Source organism: Peromyscus leucopus, chromosome 4 (genome assembly GCF_004664715.2).
Source record: "Peromyscus leucopus breed LL Stock chromosome 4, UCI_PerLeu_2.1, whole genome shotgun sequence".
NCBI classification, from domain to species: domain Eukaryota; kingdom Metazoa; phylum Chordata; class Mammalia; order Rodentia; family Cricetidae; genus Peromyscus; species Peromyscus leucopus.
The window spans coordinates 30,971,451-30,994,996 of NC_051066.1; positions in this window are offsets into that span (position 1 = coordinate 30,971,451).

Genomic DNA, 23,546 nt, shown 5'->3' on the forward strand with positions numbered 1-23,546 from the left:
CCATAACGTATCCAAACAGCTCCATCAGCAGGGGAGCAAGTGTTCAAATGTCCCAGCCAATAAGGAGAACTTCTCATTCAAACATGCTCTTTTGTTATAGTAGCCTGAACAGACTAAGACAAAGACAAATGAGAATTAGATGTCTGTGTCAGAGCTGGTGACTTGTAGAAATAGGGACTTTTAGCCTGGGATACATAGTTGTACTTCAGGAGATCTCCAAAATTGTTCCCAAAAATGTAGACAAACTTAGGCTTCTGCATGTTTTTTCTCATGAAGAAGTCCGTAACTTTTGTCAGCTGCTTAAAGATGTGTGTGTGACTATCCAAAAGTAAAGAGGCAGCACTTAAATCTTTGTGCTCAGGAACAGGGAACCCTCAGGAAATTGTAAACGATTACAGTCAATTTCATCTCAACACGTAAAATAGTGATATACCAGATAGTTTGTGATGTATCTAAAGGAACAGGGATAAAAATGTTTGCACATTTGGATGTACATAGGAATCCAATATTTGCACATAAAATAGTTTCTGCTCTTAAACTGCAAAAGAGTAAGTTTCTCAAAAAATAACCATCTTATAACTTAAAACATGTAAATTCTGTCTTTTAATGCTTGAACACTTCTATGTGTTTTTTAAGGCAGGATTTTGTTAGGTTATCCAGAGTGACTTCAAACTCCTGGTCTCAAACGATCCTCCATCTTCAGTATCCTGAGTGCAACTACAGAGGACTGCCTTGGCTGTGTAGTATATGCCAAGCCAGCTTTCTCTCTCTCTCTCTCTCTCTCTCTCTCTCTCTCTCTCTCTCTCTCTCTCTCTCTCTCTCTCTCTCCCTCTCCCTCTCCCTCTCTCCCTCTCCCTCTCTCCCTCCCTCTCTCCCTCCCCTCCCTTCCACCTTCTCTTCTTCCCTCCCTCCCTCTCTCTATCTCCCCCTCCTCCTCCCTCTCCCTCTCCCAAGTCCATCCTTCTTTTCATCAAAGAGAACCTAAAAGTAGGTAATCCTGGCCATCTGTTCCATGCATTGCTTCTCTAGATTCCATCTCCTCTGATGGAATCTTAAAAAGGCGGGGACTAGTGCAATATAATTAGGTCATAGGGATACCACCTTCAGGTTTCCAACAGTTAGTTCTCCTGAGAACAGTTTTACAAGTCAAGGCTACCCCCATGCCATGGTCCTTCCTGTGTCCAGTTAACAAGTGTTTTTTTTTTATTGTTTCTTTGAATTTGTGTATAAGATAAAGACATGTCTTTTTCTTCCTTGAATTTTGTGTATAAGTTAAAGACATCACAGAGGCCTTTTCAAAAAATAATTTATTTCTAAATATATATACATGTGTGTGTTTGTGCATGGAATGCAGGTGCCTGCTAGAGGAGGGTATCTGATTTCTTGGAACTAGAGTTACAGGCTATTATGAGTTGCCTGACATGGATACTGGGAACTGAACTCATGTCTTTGCAATAGCAATGTGAGTTCTTAACCACCATGCCATCTCTCTAGACCCAAGTCCTGAATTCTTACCTGCAGGTTTTTATTTTTTAAAAATGGAATAAAAATTGAATCCATTACTTAGAATTCCTACTCTTGAAGCTACTGGTACAGTGATAAAAGATAGTGGATTGCTCCCCAACAACTCCACACTTTCTGTGCCATATCAAGTATGCCCATGGGAGTACTACATAGGAAGCTATGAACAAGCCAGACTGAGAATGTGTTACATGGATAAATTATAATGATCAGAGCAGGGTATTTTATAAGTAAGGAGGGTTATTTGGCTTATGATTCTGGTGTCTAGAAGGTCCAAAAGACATAGAACATGACATCAGCCCCATACTATAGACGGAGTCATATCAAAACATAAAGGAATAGAAAAAACAACATTCTGGACACAGGAAGGACCATGGTATGGGGGTAGCCTTGACTTGTAAAACTGTTCTCAGGAGAACTAACTGTTGGAAACCTTCTGAAGGTGGTATCCCTATGACCTAATTATATTTCACTAGTCTCCGCCTTTTTAAGATTCCATCATGCCAACCCTACTATACTGGGAACAAAGTTGCTGTGGGATGGTCTGTACGTCAAATTACTCTGATTGGTCAATAAATAAAACACTGATTGGCCAGTGGCAAGGCAGGAAGTATAGACGGGACTAACAGAGAGGAGAAAAGAAAGAACGGGAAGGCAGAAGGAGACACTGCCAGCCGCCGCCATGACAAGCAGCATGTGAAGATGCTGGTAAGCCACGAGCCACATAGCAAGGTATAGATTTATGTAAATGGATTAATTTAGGCCATAAGAACAGTTAGCAAGAAGCCTGCCACAGCCATACAGTTTGTAAGCAATATAAGTCTCTGTGTTTACTTGGTTGGGTTTTAGCGACTTGTGGGACTGGCGAGTGACAGAGATTTGTCCTGACTGTGGGCAAGGCAGGAATACTCTAACTACACAAAGTATGCATTATATAGCCCCAGAGAGACAGATTAAAATCATACCCAAGCCATCACAGGATATCAAAATCAAGGTTTGCTTTACATCATTCAGAGGCTTGATCAACAGTAAGATTTGTATGTAGCTTCTCCATTTTGTTCTCTTCCTATTCCTTTCTCTTTCCTAAGTCAAATGAGATGGAGAGTGCCACTTTCTACTCTTGGCAGGTAGCTGTATTTGGAACCAGATGTAGAAAGCAAGGACACTTGGCCTGTACAATACTCTGACTTTTCCAAGTTCTGTTTTCCAAACAGTCATGCATGCAGAACTATAGCCAGAGTATACCAAAGTAATGCAAAGAGTCCAGCTTATTAAGTAAATTTCACTTTAAAAATTATAACAGCATTTATTCTTTGGCAATTTCATACATACATACATACATACATACATACAACATATCTTGGTTCTATCTACCCTCAACTCATCCTTTGTACTCTCATAAGTCCCCTTAAAATGTCCTCATTCCCTTTCATGGCTGCCTCCTCTTCTTCATTATTCTTCGTAAGAATATGTGAGCCCAATTAGTGCTGTCCTCATGAACATGGACAACTTCAGCACCATACCCATGAAGAAAAATGATACAGCCTTCTTAGCAGCCATCAACATCCAAGCATCCCTCGGCTAGCTATGGAGCCATGAGTTACTCCCCTACCATGCTGGAGTTGACTGGCTTGACCTTGTGCACCTCTTCTGCAGGGAAACATAGTTGGTACTGGCGCTTGAGTGCAGTGGGCAGGTCAGATCTAGAAGACATCATTTCACAGCCTTCCCCCCATACCTCTCTCCTTGGAAACCACTTGTTCCATTATTCTAGGGACATAGTATGTATCTAGCTGAAAATTTCACAAGTAAACAGTGTCAATGGCTCACATGAAGAAGTGCATCTTGGATATAGTGTCCCAATAGTCCTTTCAAGTGTAAAGGAAGAAAGTACTTTTATCCTGAGATAGAAAGTAGAACACTGTGGTGCAAGTTCTCTCGGTTAATGAAATCTACTTCTGAGCATCGGTCCTTTCACTTGGTTTATTCACATTATTGGGAAATGGATTTATTAAATTTCTTTCACTCCTTACAATAAAGCAAGAAACTTACAGATGACTACAGACCATGTACTGTATAATCTAACACACATTCAGAGACAGTATGGGGCATTAGGGGGGACTTTGGAGGTATAGTTTCCTGTAAACTTCTCACCTTATTTTGGCATAGGAGAAATTAATTAGGTTTTAATAAGGGCTGAGACATCTAACTGTGTTCATGTTAGCATGGAAATCCAGGAAGGATAGCTTTTTCTTAGTGAGAAATATTTGAGGGTGGCTGTTACCTACCCATCCCCAGCACCTAGAAAGTTGCTGCATTTGCTAGGTGATCCACCTCTTTTACTAAACTGGACACTCACTTTATGCTTGATCCCTGCTTGCAATCCACGCCCCCATCCCCATCCCACATGCTGTGGCCCTGGGGACCCAGATAATATACCTGGGCAGCTATTAAAGAAACAGCTAGAACAAGCGAAGTTGTCCAAGTTTCTTTGCTAAGTCTCTCTGTTTTAAATGAAGCCAATTGCTCTTAAGAATGGTTCTTGAACTTTAAAATTGAGCTGTGTGGATTGGCACTTATAATTTGATTTCTCACTACATAAACTTCTTACTACAAAACTGACATAAGAACCTAGTTTCTCTAGTTAGGCAAACCTAGGTTTGATTGTCTTTAATACTGCACATGTGGAGCTGATGACCATCTTAACTCTCTCATGATGATTAATAGTATATTCATCAAGGAAATGAGTTGACTACTAACAGTATTAAGAATAGTTTTAAGAATAAATGAAAGTAACAGTGCATATGGAAGGCTTAGGTCAATACTTGAATCACTGCCAGCAATTAATCAATGCCAGTTATCATTAATTTAGTGAGAATTCTTGAATATCTTTCCTGAACAAGTGTTATAGTGAATAACTTGTGTGATATGTTGTGTACCCTAATAAAATTTGCCTGAAGATCAGAGAACAGAACAAGTCACTAGATTAGACATAGAGGCCAGGCAGTGGTGGCACAAACCTTTAATCCTAGCACTTGGGAGGTAGAGATCCATCTGGATCTCTGTGAGTTCAAAGCCACCTTGGACTACATGAGATTGATTCAGTCTAGGAGAGAAATAGAGCCAGGCACTGGTGGTACAGAGCTTTAATCCCAGTATTTGGAAATAACATGCCTTTAATTCCAGCATTAGGAAGGTTGAGGCAGGAAGTGATGGCTGGGTAGAGAAAGGCAGATAAAGCACGAGGAGACAGGAACTGAAGGCCTTTTCAGGGTCAGGAGTCCCAGAGGTAAGATGTGCCAGTGGCTTGTCCCTTTGTCTCTCTGATCTCTCAGCATTTACCCCAATATCTGGCTCTGGGTTTTTATTATAATACTATTTAGAATTCGTACAACAATAACTTATATAAGTTTTTTGTGCCAATGTTTAATCATCTGAGAAATATATTTGTTGTTTGCTTTAAAAAACAAACTCTCTTAGGACATATTTTCCATGTATGGATGTTTTGCTTTCATATATTGTCTGCATCATGTGCATCCAGTACCTGGGAAGGCCAGAAGAGGATTTGGGGTTCTCAGGAGCTGGTTCTACAGATGGTTGTAAGATGCCATGTGGGTGCTAGCAAGCAAGTCTGGGGCCTCTGCAGAAGCAGCCAGTGCTCTTAACCACTGAACCATCTCTCCAGCCCCTTTAAACGTCCCTTCAAATGGCTCTGTATGGTATCATTCAGTGTTTAAAGAAGCAATCCAGAAAAATGGAATTCCTTGCTTCAGATCACGGCCTGATTTAGTGGTAAACTGGGGATTTGGACACATTTTCCCATGTCAGTACTTCTTCAATGATGTAATTAAACATATGAACTAGATAGTTCTTTCTATCACTAAATTGTTCCAATCTAGTGAAGCTGAACATGTAGCCTAAGAATATAGATCTAAAGTCATCAGAATCACAACAGTAGCAGAGGAGCCTTGGGATAGAAAGATGACTAACCATGTTGGAGGCCATCTAAGGAAACCGGCTAGACCATTGAGATACAACTGTGGTGGTCTCAGTTGCCATCATAGATGGGATTAAACCCCATGCCCCAGCTGCCTCTGTCAATCTGTCCCTCATACTGCCACCACCACACCACAGCTAAGATATACAAAGAATGCATGCTAAAGCCTGCATTTTACCCACCACACTATTGATTAGGAAATCTACTGTTTAAAGTGAGAGGGCTTGGCACTCACCCCTAATGGTGAGACCAAGTGAGGTTGTAAACCTGCGTTTGAACAATGTTTTGGAGAGAGATTCTTCATTCCTCTAAATAATTATTCTTTGGGAGTAGGTCCAAGGAACCTGGGAATAATGTAAGGGTGCAGTCTACTGAGTTGGACCACCTGCTTGAAATTTGGAGGCTGAAGGTGTTTGCAAGTCAAATTGGAAACTAAATGTAAGATCCTTTTGCATCCAACTTCTGTTTCCCCGCATTCTTGGAAAGTGTGGCAGGAGCTGATGAAAAGAAGACTGCCTACAGTCCTGCTTCAAGGGTCTGGACACAGAATCAGCAGAAACCTGGCTGATCCTCCACCTCAATTTAAGCAGGGCATGAGGGATCAAGGCATGTGGCTTTAGGGAACTGCTTTCCTTCTTAGAGGGCAGTGATTTTTCATCTCCTAGGGAATCCCTCATGCTATTTGAGGCTAGCCTCCATGCATCAGAGGCTGACTGTCATTTTACTCTGCACAGAGTGGATGACGAACTGCCCAGTCATAACTTAATGTCTTCTGAATTGTATGGACAGAGAACTATGGGAGAATAGACTGTGAACATAGCGTGTGGTCATCAGTTTACAAGGTGTTTACAGTGTTTGCTCAAACTGGGGTATTTGGAGAGTGAAAGGGGGCATTATAAGTAGGACTCTCAGGTTGCTATAGTTTGAATCTAGAATGTCTCCCAGAGGGCCATGTGTTAAAAGCTTGTTCACAATCTTGATTCTATTGAGAGGAAAGAAACTTTGAAAGGGAGAACACAGTAAAAAGTCTTCTGCTCATTTGGGGTGTGACCTTGAGGGGGACTCGTTAAGCACATTCCCCTACCCTCTCCTCATTGTTTACAGCAGCTTGCCCACCACACAATCTACACTGTGATGCACTCTCTCAAAGCACTTGGGTCAACTGACCACAAACAAACTTGCAGAGCCATTATCCTGAATAAGCCTTCACTCTTAATATGGTGATTATCTCAGTTATTTATTATACTAATGGAAAGTTGACTAACAAACTTGTCTGATTACTCTATCCAAAAATTAATTTAATATTCTTCTTGACAGAGTATGATATATGCTTATTAATTAGTTTTAATGCACAGACATTATGAGTGCTTAGTTAATATTTGAAGTACTTTCCTGGGAGTGCATATTTCTGAAGCAGTTCACATTTGAATGACTAATGAGATGTTCGCTCCCCTAGGGCAACATTGACTTCAGTTGTCTTTGTTAATTAGCATCATGGATATGAGAAAATTTCAAGTGTTGTTTAAGATGTATAGATAGGCCAGAAATACTCAGGGATTGCCTTTCATGTATGAACAGTACACAAATACACAGGGTACTCAAGAGTTTTTACACTGTTCAGAAGGGCCTGTTAGGTTTATGTTGTCAAGGAAATTGAATAGCTGCTTCAAGCTTCCTAGAGGAAGGTTTTTACTGTTTTTACTTCCTGCCTCTGAACAGGAAGCTAATGAGATATTGTTGCATCGATTTCAGGATAATCCTTCAAGCGTACTGTGCACAGAGCTAGGATTATCTATCTATCTATCTATCTATCTATCTATCTATCTATCTATCTATCTATCTATCTATCAAGTTGTGACGTTGTTTTCCTGCCTTCTGGACATGAAGTTGAGGGGAAGGGCTGTGTAGTGCTTATGTATCTCTAATTGCAGGGGACTGTGGATATATTTCCAACATAGTTGAGTTGATGGCCAGTGGATGGCATATCATTTCTAGCCTCCTTCTCATTATGAAGAATAGGGGATGTTTGACATTAATCTGCAATTTAAAGGTATGTATGAGCCAGGGATTGGCATCTATTTGGTGTCTGAGGATTTCTGACATAGTAAAGTCACAGGGGTAGCAACTTTTCCTATGTATGAAGAAACTGTGGGACAATGTGTCTGTTTTGGGAAGATGGGGGTTGTTAAAACATCAGGTTTTTTTTCAGAGTGTATGTACAGGACTTCAGATGATGGAATCTAGCATTTACAGGAAGGGCTATATGTAGAAGGGGCTAAACAGTGTTTAGCTAGAAGGCCTTTATTTACCACTATCATTCCAAAAGTCCATGATCAAGGCAACTAGACTGGAGGCTGTGTGTGTGTGTGTGTGTGTGTGTGTGTGTGTGTGTGTGTGTGTGTGTAACAGCATTGGTTTTTGCCTTCTACTTTGGAGGCAGGGTCTCTTTGTTGTTCACAGCTGCATGTGTCAGGACAGCTTCTGGGCATTCTCTTCCCTCTGGGGCAGCAGTAAGATCATGGATACACTCTGTTTTTTGGCTTTACCTGGGTTCTGGCAGTTCAAATTCAGGTGCTCATGTTTGCAAGACAAGCAGTACACCCACTGAGCCATCTTCTCAGTCCCTCAGAGTGATTTATGTTATGCAGAGAGACCCATGCTCAATGCTCATGTAGTAACCATTGTGTCAGCAGAAGCTACCAACATTGCTGGGTAGAGCCAGAGCAAGATAGGGATCCCTTTCCTAAAGATCTTAGTCTGGGCAGATGAGACGGCTCAGTAAAGGGTAAAGGCCCTTTCCCACCAAGTCTGGTGACCTGAGTTCAACCCCCAAGGCCCACAGGTAGGAGAGATTGGCTACTGAAAGTTGTTCTCTGACCTTTGGGGGCACACACCACACACACACACACACACACACACACACACACACACACACACACACACACCACACTCACACAAGATATAATAAGATCTTGGTATGTTTGAATTAAAATAGAATAAAATAACCTGCATAGTTTGAAAGACAGGTATTTATGTTTTCAGTTCTGGAGACTAGAAGTTAGGGTGGCAGCATGATTGGAGTTTAGTGAAGGCCCTCTTTCTTCATTGTAGACCACTAGCTGCCTTCTGGCCGAGGTCCCAAGTGGAGGAAAAGATGAGAGAATTCTCTGGGTCTCATTTTTAAGGACATGACTCCTATTCATGCTCTCCGTTCATGGTTTAATCACCTCCCATATATCATTATGTTGGGGATTAGGACTGCAACAAATGGCCTTTATGGAGATACAGACATTCAGACTATAGCTTGGGACTGCAGGCCAGTGGTGAGCCATAGCACCTTGGGATGCTGTAACAGTTTTCAATGTTGATGTCGATAATTAGCTTGTCTTTTCTCTAATCCAATAGCCATTTATATTGCTCCCCAAATTCCCAGCTGCCTTTACTACATTTTTTGAAATAGGAGTATAGCCCTAATTTCAGCAACTTTAATGTTTGACTAAAATTGCTACTAAAATGGGTGGAATGATATTCTAAATAGCATACCTTACTGAGAACAAAGATTGAATCATGGCATGATTTGATTTAGGGAGCTATCTCAAGACCATGGGCATCAGAATGCCTCCAGCTATGCGTCACAGGGTTCAGGCTACATCACTGATTTACAAAGGGCAGAAAACCGTAGGAGAAATAAACAAAAATGTAATAAAATCACTAAGAGAAGGGAAGGCTTATCCGGTTTATTCTGATATAATTGTAGTTTCTGGAGCCAGGAAGGTCTTCAGCTCTGCAGTCAGACACATAATTCCCCTGCTCAGAACTCTTTAGGGACTGCTGACGGAACTCAGATGAATGTCCAAATTTTTCTGAAAGCCCCATCTGACGAGTTGTCAGCTTCACTCTCCGGCGTCATCTCGAGGTCTGTGCCGGCTAGTCTGCGTTCTCGGGCCTCCCTCCTTTGGCTCTTGCCTGAAGGATTTGGAAAATGGTTCTCTCTTATTGAGACCTCCAGACTGCTCTCTGGAGTCTGGTGACCCTGGATCACCATGTAAATGCCCTCTCCAAGGAAGATGCCCCACTTTTCCAGACCTAATGTTAGGGGCCTCATTCTATGTTTCATTGCAATTCAGCTGGCTAATTTGAAATTATTTTATTTAATGTGTGCAATTGCTTGTTTAAATTGGCTTAGATCAGCCTACAACACGTGCCATTCTGCCCACGCTGCATGCTGAAGGAGACAGGATTACCAGCATTAGTCTTCTGGGTTTAGGTATGTTTTAACTTAAAACCTTTGAATATCTGTCTTCCCTACTAGGCTACCCTTGTTATTAGGTGAGAGGTCCTACCTAATGTTCTTCACCATTATGTAAGGACCGAAAGAGTAAGTGCTTAGTGTATGACTTTTCACTAACAGTCATGCTGTTAATAGTGTCATTTTTGCGATCTCTAATAATATGCATATTCCTTTCATAGATTAGAAATGTAGGCATTTTATCTTCCAATTTTTCTGAATATTATACTATCAAACTCATGTATATTAAAAAAAACTGATTTATTTACTTAATAGCTGTTACTTAAGTATCATGTGCAGGGCACAATTCCAGGCATTGGGTACAGTAAAGAAAACAATGAATAAGGTTGTGGGTTCCTTGTTCACTGGTGGTGGGAATACAAATTATTGCAGCCACCCTCAAAATTAGTGTGGAGAATTCTCAAAAACCAAAAAGTAAATCTACTATACTACTATACCAGCCATACCACTTCTTGGTGTATGCCCAAAGGACTTGACATCATACTCCACAGATACTTGCTCATTGCTGAGCTATGAGCAATAGCCAGGAATGGGAAATAAGCTAAATATCCTTTAACAGATGAATGGATACTGAAAATGTGATACATTTCCACTATGGAATACTATTCAGCTGAAATGAAAATGAAATGTAAATGAAAAATGAAATCAGAACTTTGTGGTAAATGGATGGATCTAGTAAAGATGATACCAAGTGAGGTGACCCAGACTCAGAAAGACAAACACTGTTTGTTTTCACTCATCTGCATTGTGTCCTTTTAAAAATATTTGTATTTCAGGCCTGGGACCAGATTCGCTGAGTCAAACTCTTGAGACTATGCAGTTATTGCATATTTGATATTGTGCAAAGATTTTTTTGTCCTTATTCTACTTAACTTCTCAAATACCTTTAATGTCGACCTAATTCTCTCTTTATACATGACAGGTGCTGAGGATAAAAGGTATAGTACAGGTGGGGTCAGCAGTCAGCATCTCTATAAGCTGCACATATGCATTATGTATACATGAGAATGAGAATTATTAAAGTTTAATATGATTTTCTCTTCATTGGTCACTTTCATATAAAAAAAACGATGGAAATTGTTATGTCAAAAAAATTTATCTTCTTGCCCTTAAGCATGCACAACTGTGAGAGCTCATCAGTAGGAGGCAGATTCACATTAAAGGGGCTCTGGTTTAGCATTTAGGTTATTTTCATAATTTCTTTCTTCCAATGTAACAGTCATTCTCTGGAAGATCTCAGGACAGTAGCTGTCCTTTGTTATTTCATGATGTTCATTTAAGTTTAATAAATACGAATAGAGTGCAATTTTTAAAAGTTGAGTATAATTAAGTTTGACAGAAGCTAATTAAGTAGGACATAGGCAGAAAGGTTCTTAATTAGCCTTTAAGAAATTGTCACTTATCTTGTGACTTGCACTCTTAAGGAAAAAAGAGCCAGAAGAAACAGCCCAGAACATGTGTGTGGAAGAAGGCCATAACTCAGACCATCTGGGCACAAAGGCATTTGTAACACGCAGGAGAAAAGACAGAGTGACTCTGACCTTGTGCTGCAGAATAGTTGTCCAACTAAATAGAGGAGAAAGTTAACATAATAATTTTCTTTGTTGGGGTAGCTAAACTCATCTCAGTACATTGGGAAATAGTTTGAAGAGAGAAAACACGGCATGTGGTTTCCAAGAACTGGGTGATGCCACAAAATATTGCTGTGCGTATGTATATATACACACACTCTCTCTCATACACATGCGTTTATTTATTTACATATGCCTACATTTGGGATATATTGCAGTTGTTAACTTTTTTGTCATTTATGACCTGGTTCCTGAGTTGTGCCATGACAAGTTCTTCATTCTCTTGTCTTCTGTTGGTAGAAGCAAGTTGTAGACTCTACCGAGGTTTAAAGGTGGAAGGTGAAACACACTTCCACCACTGATAAGGGAGAGGAACATTATGAAACAGCATCCGGCATGAAAGTTATTGGACCAATTTTATAAAATACAATCTGTCAGTATCTTTTAAGAAATCTGTTCTTTTCCTCTAATAGGTTTATTGATAAGTTTTTCAGCCAGGCGGTGATGTCAGCGCACTCCTTTAATCCCAGCACTCAGGAGGCAGAGGCAGGAGGATCTCTGTGAATTTGAGGCCAGCCCGGTCTACAGAGGGAGTTCCAGAACAGGCAGGATGGTTACACTGAGAAACCATGTCTTGAAAAACCAAAAAGAATTTTTTTCATGATGAGATCTTACTATCTTTTCAATATTAGTTGATTTCATGCAATAATGTTCCTTCTTACATTACTAGTAATTTGTGTCTTCTTTTTTTCCTTGATCAAAAAATAGCTATGTTGAAAAGTTTATTGATTTTTTTAGAAAACAAGCTTATGATTTCAATGATTCTCTCTAAATTTTTAATTTTATTAATTTCCATTCTTATCACTGAAATTTTTTAACCATTTTCTATGAATTAAGTATATTCCACTTTATTATTCTTCTTGCTCTTAAGTAGCATTTTGAGATAGAAGCTTAAATAATTGCTTTAGATTATTCTTTTAAAATATAGGCATTTAAATCACAAACATTCTAAACCCTGTCATAAACAAATCTGAGATACAACTTGAAGGTTTATTTGTTTATATATTTTTATGTATATGGGTTCTTTGTCTGCATGTATGCCTCCATACCAGAAGAGGGCAATGGGTATCATTATAGACTGTTGTAAGCCACCATGTGGTTACTGGGAACTGAACTCAGGAGCTCTAAAAGGCTAGTCAATTAATTAATTAAAGTTAATTAATTAGTTTTATATCTCAACCTCTCCCTCTTTGCCTCCCATTCCCTCCCCCACCTTCCTCCCACCCCTCCCCCATTCCACTCCTCTGCTGTTTCTGTTCAGAAAGGGGCACAGCCAATGCTCTTATCCACTGATCCATCTCTCAGCCTTGATATAATTTAATATGCTGTATTTTAACTGTTGTTCAATTAATATATGTTCTAGTTTCTTTATTGAGTTCTTCTTGGACTCAAGGATTATTTAGAAGCATTTTGTTTAATTTGTTTAATAATTGGCGCTGTTTTTCTTTTTTATTTTTAAGTTGCTTCATTGCTATTGTATACTATAAGACATAAAAAGGTTGATTGATCATGGTTACAACATTTTTTAAGGCTCCTCCATTTTGGTTAATCAATGACCGCTTCCCAAAGTAACTTGTTTTTCTAGATTCTTGCCCTCCCACTCTATTTACCTGAAAGATGTTTATCAATCATCTGATAGTCTTTAACCATTACTCCCTATATTTCCCTAGCTACCATAGCAATGGCCAACCATGGGCCAAAAGCAAGACAATTTCAGTCCTCTTCTCTTTTCCCATTTTGTGCCTATAACTACTCTTGTCTGCAAATGGACAATGGGCTCTGATTCCCTATAGTAGAGATTCTCCTCTGTCTATCTTTAAGGTCTTTCCCCATGTACAGCCTGTGTGGTTGCCTTGTCTATGTTTCATAGGCCTGTGGTGATATTGTGTACCCTAATAAAATTTGCCTGAGGATCAGAGAACAGAACAAGCCACTAGATTAAACATAGAGGCCAGTTAGTGGTGGCAAACACCTTTAATCCTATTACTTGGGAGGCAGAGATCTCTGTCAGTTCAAAGCCATCCTGGACTACATGAAATTGATTCAGTCTGGGAGAGGAACAGAGCTAGGCAGTGGTGGCACACACCTTTACTCCCAGCACTTGGGAGTCACACACCTTTAATCCAAGCACTTGGGATTTCATGCCTTTGCTCCCAGTACTTGGGAGGCACACACGTCTTTAATCCCAACACTAGGGAGGTTGAGACAGAAGGTGACATGGCTGGGTGGAGAAAGGCATATAAGGCGTGAGGAGACAGGAACTAGAGCCCTTTTTCAGCTGAAGTCTTTTTGGCTAGGCCCTTTTGGCTAGAGGCTTTTCAGCTGTGCAGGGCCTTCAGCTGAGAACTCAGAGGCATTCAGTCAGAGGATTTGTGAAGTTGGCAAGTGGCTGTGGCTTGTTCCTTTGTCTCTCTGATCTTTTATCATTTATCCCAATATCTGGCTCCAGGTTTTTTATTATAAGACCACTTAACAATTCGAGCAACACAGGCATACGTTTGGTGGCCCTTATGGGGAGTCAATGTGTGCCTCCGAGGCCCCCAAAGAGGAGTTCTCCTCTGCTCCTTTCTCCCTCCTGTGTCCTCACACCCTTCTCCCTCCCCATGTTAGATGCATTAAAGAATGTCAGGTGATTGATAAGCAACTTTCATGAAGCCATTATGGGGGTTGGTAGGGCAAGGAGGGCAAGAATTCAGAAAAATGAGTTGCTTTAGTTTCAGGAATCTATATTGTTTAACCAAAATAGAGGTGCTCAGAAAATGGCAGTGGTCATGGCTAACTCCATTTTAAAGTGTGGAATTCATTGGCATTAGGTATATTTAGAATGTTATACAACCATTATCTCTGTCTACTTCAAAAGTATTTTCATCACCCCAAAAGTGAGAGATTTTCTGCATATTTTCTTCTTGACGAGACTATTTTTTCCTCACTGTATAATTTTGATATTGCTGTGCCTGTTAAGCAGTCACTTCCCATTCTTCCAAATGGCAATCACTAAAGACTGTCTATATGGGATTACCTATCTTGGATATCTCATAAGACTATAAAATCACACAACATATGATATGTTGTGTTTAGAGGTTTCACTTGTAATGTTTTGAGTATCTTTCATGTTGTAGCATGTATCAGCACTTCATTTTTATAAATGGATAAATTCTCCTGTGAATGAAAATATCCTTTCATAATCTGATGGCTTTTTGGGGGTTGTTTCCAACTTCTGGCTGTTGTGAATAATTCTTCTATAAACTGTGTGTACAAGTTTTTGTTTTAATTACAAATTTCAGTTGTTTAGGGCATATGCTGTGAATAGAATTGCTGTCCTATACATTTCTGTTATTATTTTTCTAGGAATTAAAATGTTTGTAGTGCTACATAATTTTATATACATCAGAAATGTATCAGGGTAACAAGTGTTTCACATCCAGAAAATACTTTTTATTATTTTTAATTAAGACACAAATACATCATTTTTCTTCTTCCTTTCCCCCCTCCAATCCCTCCCATGTGCCCTCCTTTCAACCCCTCTCAACTCCTCCCATTTCTTTCTCTTCAAATTTGTGGCCTGTTTTTCTTATATGTATGTATATATATATATATGTATATATGTATAAATGCATACATATATAATTATATAATGCAAACCAATAAACCTGTTTAGTGTTGCTTGTATGTATATGATTTCAGGGCTGACAACTTATTATTGGATAACCAGTTAAGGATCTCATCTCTGAGGTGGACTATTTCTCCCTAAGTATTCCTGAATTACCTGTAGTTTTTTGTCTGGGGTGTGAGATTTTCCCTTTCCAAATTAACATGTCTGCTGGTGTTGTCATTGTTCGGGTAGCCATATTGTTAAGGCTTCCCTTTCATTTCTAGGAAACACAATTTCACAGCAGACTCCCTGGTCCTCTGGTTCTAACAAACTTTCCTCTTTCTTCCATGATGTTCCATGAGCCTTAGGGGAGGAATTGTGTTGTAGATGTAACCATTGGGGTTGAACACCCACAGTCAGTTTCTCTCTGCATTTTGAACAGTTGTGGTTTACTGCAGTGGTCTCTGCTTGTTACAAAGAGAAGCTCCTTTGATGCGGGAGCTGCACTTACCTGTGGCTATAAGGATCACGATTTAGAGTGCAATTAGTATTCTAATTGGTTAGTTATTCTAAATGGTTTAGTAAAATGTCACTAGTAGGTTCTCCTCTAAGATCCATGATACCTTACCTTCCCCTGTAATCAGATTAGTGACTATCCTAATTGTAGTCACAGAACCTACATCCAGTGACTGATGGAAGCAGATGTAGTGATCCACCACCAAGCACTGGGCTGAGCTCCTAGACTTCAGTTGAAGAGAGGGAGGAGGGATCACAGGAGCAAGTGAGGTCAAGATCATGATGAAGAAAACCACAGAGACAACTGACCCAAGCTGGTGGTAGCTCACGGACCCTGGCCTGTCTGCTGTGGAACATGCATGTTACTGAACTAGGACCTCTGAATGTGGATGACAGCTATGTGGCTAGATCTGTTTGGGGAGCCCCTGGCAGTGAAACCAGGACTTATCCTGGGTGTATGAAATGGCTTTTTGGAACACAGTCCCTAGGATGGGATACCTTGCTCAGCCTACACAAAGGGGGGCGGGGGTCTTGGTTCTGCCTCAACTTAGTATGCCAGACTTTGTTGACTTCTCAAGGGAGGTCTTACCTTTTCTGAGGAATGGATTGGGGGTGGGATGAGGGAAGTTGGTGGGGGGAGAAGGGAGAAGGGAAGGGAGGAGAACTGGGATTGGTATGTGAAATGAAAAAAAAAACTTAAAAAAAAAACAAATAAATTAAAAAAAAAGATCCATGACATCACTCTTCCTGAGTAGTTGGCTAGGTTCCTAGCACTATGCATGAATGGGCCTTAAGTCCAATTAGGCAGCTGATGGTTACCAGCAAGGTACACACACATATCACCATTGCACCTGTAGGAACATCTTGCTGTGATGGTCATTCAGTTTCAGTGGATATGAGTGGTGTCTCATTGTAGTTTGGCTTTGCTTTTGCCTAGTGATTGTTGATGTTGAACATCTTTTCATGTGCCTGGCAGATATTTGAATATCTTCTTGGGAAAGCTATCCATTGAGATACTTAGCCCATATTTAAATGAAATTGACATTTTGTTATAGAGTTTTAAGAGTCTGTGAATGAGAATCCTGAAAAGAAGCTGCGTCTGTAAGACTGATTGACTGGTTAAAATCAAGTACTATGGAGAGACTGGAATGTTATGGGGGCAGAGGTAAGTTTCCTCACCTTGGGCTTGCTTTAGCCTCCAAACAGCTATTCCTGTGACTAGTAGATGAGATCACTTCAGAATTGATTAATTTTTAGCTTACTACTAGCTTCCAGAAACACAAAAACTGAAGAATATCTGTAGTTAGAAGTTTTCCTGTGTCCCGGCTGGCCAGTGGTCGGTTGGGACAAATCTCTCCCACTCGCATCCCCCAAGTAAGCACACAGAGGCTTGTATTAATTATAACTGCTTGACCATTAGCTCAGTCTTATTACTGACTAGCTTTTACACTTAAATTAACTCATAATTCTTATCTATGTTTAGCCACGTGGCTTGGTACCTTTTCTCAGTTCTGCCTTGTCATCTTGTTTCCTCTGTGTCTGATTGGCGACTCCCGACTCAGCCTTCCTCTTCCCAGCATTCTCCTTATCTGCTTATTCCACCTATATTACCTGCCTGGCTACTGGTCAATTAACATTTTATTTATCAACCAATCAAAGCAACACATTCACAGCATACGGAATGACATTTCACAGCAAATATCATCAGATAACATCTTGGGCCTCTATGAAAGTTTTCCCCATCTTGCTGTAACTGTCCTCTGTTGTTGCCACCAATGTATTTTAAATTTGTCTTGATTTATAACTGTCTTTGTTCTGTAAAACTATAAAACTTCCTGTCTTCGTTAAGGTTACCATTACTGTGATGAAACAGCATGACCAAAGCAAACTTGGGGAAGAAGGGGTTTATTGATTCATACTTCTATATAAAAATTCATTATCAAAAGCAGTGAGGGCAGGACTCAAGCCAGGCAGGGACCTGAGGTAGGAGCTGATGCAGAGGCTGATGGAGTGTGCTGTTTACTGGCTTGCTCAGCCTGCTTTCTTTCTTTCTTTGTTTCTTTCTTTGTTTCCTTCCTTCCTTCCTTCCTTCCTTCCTTCCTTCCTTCCTTCCTTCCTTCCTTCCTTCCTTCTCTCTCTCTCTCTCTCTCTCTCTCTCTCTCTCTTTCAACATTTTATTTTTTTCATTTTACATACCAACCACAGATCCCCTCTCTTCTCTCCTCCTGCTCCCCAGCCTCCCCACCTCGCAACCCACCCCTCATTCCCTCCTCCGACAAGGTAAGGCCTCCCATGAGGAGTCAGCAGAACCTGGTACATTCAGTTAGGGCAGCCTGCTTTCTTATAGAACTCAGGAACGCTGGCCCAGGGATGGCCTCACCCACAATGTGCTGGGTCTTCCTCCCATCAATCATTAATTAAGAAAATGTCCTACAGGCTTGTCTGCAGCCCACATCTCATGGCAGCATTTTCTTAATTGAGATTCCCTCTTCTCCCATGACTTCAGCTTGTGTCAGTTTGACAAAAAACAAACGCACTTCATGAAACTGCTTCCAGGTTGAAACATGGAATTTAGGGTAACCTAAATTTGTATTTCAGGAGTATGACCACTCAAAATGGCTCCAAAACAAACTATCTTTCATTCCCTTTAAGACGAGAGCTGTGTTTTTTGTGCCTTGACAAGTCCTTTATATTCTGCGTAGTAAGTTCTTATGAGACATACTGTTTGTAAATATTTTGTCTCATGTGGTAAGTGTGTTTTCATACCCTATCTTATAGTATCACTGAATAAAAATATTTAAAATTTTGTTGAATCTCCATTGTCTGGATTTGTTTTTTATGCCTGTACTTTCAGTGTCCTCTTAGGAATGAATCCATTGCCAAATCTAACATGAATATTTTTCTGTATATTTTCCTCTTGAAGAGACTAGTCTTCTCAATTGTGTGTTCTTGACACTGCTGTTGAAAATCAATTCAACATGTTGTACGGGCTTACTTATGGATGTTGTTCCAGCGATACACATGTCCATAATTATGTCAGCATCATGCTGATTTAATTGTTGTATATTTGTGATGTTTTGAAATTCAAAAGTGTGAGTCTTGCAACTTTATTGTTTTCTTTATTTGAGGATTGCTGGAAATTCCATATGCATGTAAGGGTCTACTTTTATACTTCTACAAAAGGGGTCAATAGGATTTCCATAGGTGTTGCAGGGAATTGTTGATTACCTTCAGGAGTATTGTCATCTCAACAATGTTAAGAACTCCAATCTATGAAGAGCAATGTGCTTCCTTCCATTTGTTTAGGTCTTGCTGAACTGTGTGATATTTTGAAGGTATTTAAATACTGCAATTTCTTGGTCAAATTCTTTAAAGTATCCTTTTCTTTTTGACATTTTTGTAAATTTAATTGAAAAGTATCTCCTCATACATCAGTCTCTGATTATAGAGTATATAAAAACTACCAAGGAAAATAATGATTTACAAGTCTACATCCACAAAATATAACACAGGAAAATGCATATAATTTAATGATATTTGTTATTAAAAAAGAAATACCAGTGGACAAGGAACTTAATATTCATTTTAAGGAATTATAAAATAATAAAAGAAAAGAAAACATACTAATCACTACCATCAACAACAAATCAAAAATAGACAAACAAATGAAAAAACCCAGAAAGGAAAAACTCTAAGCTCAAATATAACTAAGCAACAACAAAAACTACAGTAAAAGAATATAGGAAAATCTTAATAATGCTCTAAGCTTTCAGTAACACAAAACAACCAGTAAGTCGTAATTTACTGACTTGATAATACAATTAAGAAGACAATTTCTATACGAGAATAAAAAAGCATAGATGACTAATGAGGTTGGTGGTGTAATTATTAGGTAGTAGGAAATTTCAAAAATTTAACAAGGCTCGGTGGTTCATGCCTTTAATCCCAGCACCAGGAATGCACAGGCAGGTGGATCTTTGTGAGTTTGAGGTCAGCCTGGTCCAAATAACCAGTTCCAGGACATCCAGGCCTATGTAGAGACCAATCTTCAAAAAATTAGGAAAAAAAAAGATGGATTATGTATTAGTTAGGGTTTCTATTGCTGTAAACGAACACCATGACCAAAAGCAAGTTGGAGAGGAAAGGGTTTATTTCACTTGCTCTTTCCTATCATAGTTCATGAGTGAAGGAAGTCGGAGCAGTAACTCAAGCATTGCAGGAACCTGGAGGCAGGAGCTGATGCAGAGGCCATGGAAGAATGCAGCTTACTGGCTTGCTCCACATGGTTTCCTCAACCTGCTTCTTTACTGTGGTGATATATTGTGTACCTGAATACACTTGCCTGAAAGATCAGAGAAGCAGAGCAGCCAGCCACTAGTTCTTACCTCTATGAAATCCTCAGCCTAAAGAGAGTGAGCTCCTGTTTCCTCACGCCTTATATACCTTTCTCTGCCCTGCCATATTACTTCCTGGGATTAAAGGCATGTGTGCTTCCCAACCAAAGGCCTGAGATCTCAAGTGCTGGGATTAAGGGTGTGTGCCACCATTGCCTGACTTCTTTGTCTAATCTAGTGGCTGGCTCTGTCTTCTGATCCTCAGACAAGTTTATTAGGGTATACAATATATCACCACACTTTATGGCACCCAGAACCACCAACCTAGGCATGCATGGTACCACCACTTCCTGCAGGCTTGCCTATAACCTGACCTTACTGTGCTTTTTCTCAGTTGAGGTTTCCTCTTCTCAGATGACTTAGCTTGTGTAAAGCTGACTTATAACTAGGCAGAAGAGATTACTAGCAAAATAGAAGAGACCAAAGTAAAACATAGTGGTGGGAAAGTTTGTAGAAGAAAATTATGTAGAAAATTAGTAGAATCCATATGTATGATCTTTAGAGATTATCTCGATACCAACGAAGTTTCACTTGGATAGAAACATTTAAGGAAGGACTTATGTTACTTATATAGATTGTGAGAGGGATCTCAGTAAAACACAGGAGTCACAGGGAAGCACAATGGGAGCAGGATTAACCAAGCAGCGAGAATCAGAAAGAATGAGATGATAGAAGGCTCTCCCACCTCCCTATCATGGCAATGGTCTTTTTACTCATCTGGTTTCATTGAATCTCTTTATAAGGTAGTCACTTTGTTTCTTTTAGGTATAGTTCCTCATGTGTTCTTGTATCACATAATTTTTATAATTCTATTTTTTTGTAAGTGTTTAAAAAGGAGTGGTTAGTATTAATTCCAGAAAGCCACCTGGTGCTGACATTTTGTTTGTCAAAAGATTTTTAATTACTACTTCAATCTCTTTATTTGCTATTGATCTGTTCAGCCTTTCTATTCTTTCCAATTCAATCTTCGTAGATTATGTGCTTCTAGCAATTTACTCATTTCCTGTGGGTTATCCAATTTGTTGGCATATAATTGTTTGTAACAGTCTCTTCTGAGGTTGTTCATTTCTGAGGCATCCGTTGTAATGGCTTCACTTTTATTTCTGATTTCATTTATTTGAAACCTATCTCTTAGTTCACATAGCTAAAGGCTTGTCTATTTTATATAAAAACCCAATTGTTAGTTTTGCTGATTAAAATTTTTTTTTGTTCTATCATGGATATACTTCTGCTCTGATCTTTATATTTTCTTCCTTCTGGTAATTTTAAGTTTAGTGTGTTCTTTTTATTTCCTGAAAAATAACTTAAGCCTGTTTATTTGAGATCTTTCTTCCTTTTTTAAGGTAAGCATTTATCTCTATAAGCCACCTCTTAGAGTTCCTTTTTGTAGTGTCCCAAAGGTTTGGGTATATTGTGTTTCCATTTCTGTTTGGTCTCAGGGGATTTAGTGGCATAGAGTAGCTTATGAAATGGTGGTGCAGCTGGGACTTAATGCTCTAGTAGCTTCTTGAAATTCTTAAATTGTAAAGTTTGAGATTGTGTTTTGTAAGTGAAGGTTTTTAAGACAAGAGAACATGCTCTGGGGACTTGTAGTTTTCGCTTATGGCCAACCACACTTCTCACTTGTTCCTTCCCTCTTTGTGCTGGCTGGTTTTATGCCAACAAGACACAAGCTACAGTCACTGGAGAGGAAGGGGCCTCAGTTGAGAAAACGCCTCCATGTGGGCTTTGGGCAAGTCTTACAGCATTTCTTAATTAGTGATTGATGGTGGAGGGCCCATCCCATTGTGGGTAGTGCCATCCCTGGGCTGGTGGTCCTGGGTTCTAAAAGAAAAGAGTCCGAGGAAGCCAGGAGAAGCAAGCCGGTAAGCAGTACCCCTCCATGGTCTCTGCATCAGCTCCTGCCTCCAGGTTCCTGCCCTGTTTGAGCTCTGACCTGACTTCCTTGGATGAGGAATAGTGATGTGCAAGTGTAAGCTAAATAAACTCTTTCCTCCTTAACTTGCTTTTGGTAATGGTGTTTCATCATAGCAATTCAATCCCTAACTATGACACTCTTATATTTTTGGTTGTGAGCCTAGCCTTTAATGGCTGAGCCATCTCTCCAGCTCTCCAGCCTGACAACAAACACTCTTGTAGATGGTTTCTTGCTAAAAGCTCTCTATCACCCACTAGCCCAGAACCTGCTAGTCAAAAGTTACCACCTCCTTTGCCACTTAGGTGTATAGGCAGGGGGAGGAAGAAGTGGGATCATGGCCTTTTGTTGTTCTCCATCCCAACAGGATCCTGTGTGGTGGTACTGAATGGTGTTTTGGTTAAGTGGGGCTATTAGAGTCTGTTTCTTGGATTGGCAATATTCTGGAGGTTTGGTGGGCTATTTAATGAAGGCTACCTTTGATCTGGATTAATTGCTTTTTGATGTGTAGTCTGCAAGCCAGTGAGGGTAATTTTTTTTTTTTTACCAGATCCTGGGAAAATGGGCACATAGGAAAGAGAGACTTCCACTGGAGAATCTGACTCCCCTTTCTTTTTGCCCCGGGCCTTGTTGATTATGTATACTGCAATCTAGCTTCTTTGGAGTACTCACTCAAAGCTGTCTGAATATATATTTTCCTGAATTGCAATCACCAGGCCACAGATAAAATTCCTTTGCATCTGTAGTTTATGAGTTTGGATTTATTGAAAAAGAGACTAGAAGCTGAGGGTCTGATGGCTATGACTATGAGGACAGAGGCTGTAGATACTGGGAACCAGAGTCTGATGATGACTCCTCTTTTGAATTTTCTTCACTTGATCGATTCATCTCCCTTCTGGCTTTCCCAGAGCATGAACACTTCACCAGATTCAAAAGACATTAAGTATCATTAGCTGTAATGAGACTGTATACCAATAAGACTTTATTGCTACCCATAAAATATATACTTTGCTATCATGCCACAAAACACTCTGTCCTACATAAAAGGAATTCTACTTTGACAGAATAATTGAATGTGATACATTCTGTAAAAATGCATCTCTTATTTTTATATTGTTTGTTGACATTCTCATTTTCTGAATCTTACAGCATATCATTAGTGTGGATTTGGGGGTAATTTCATAATGTAGCAAGGGCATCAATGGGACTAATTGATGCAGATTTATCTTCTCAGTGTCTCTGCTAAGCAGCTGTAGCTGTTCTGAAGGACACCAGTGACTTGGAAAGAAAACAGAGGACCATGTGACTCAGCTTGTGCTTGTATTGTGAACTCTGCAGTATCCTCCTGGAGTTAGCGTTGTTGATTTTATCAGCCTACCTAAACCTTAGTACATACAATGAGTGTGAGTCTAAGATAAAGAAATCCCTGAGTTTATACAGTAGGACCAACCTGCTATGTTCTTATTTGTACTCCATTGACTATTCTCTTAGGTTGTTTTAGGCAATGGGGGCTTAATGAAAAATAGTTTTATTGATTCTAATTAAAAAATTCACCCCACTAAAGACTATAGTAAAATCGTAAGACAATGATTTTAGTGGCATCTTGACTAAAAATTTGAGTAAATATTAAATTTTCCCACCAAAAGTAAACCATACAAGATATGTGAAATA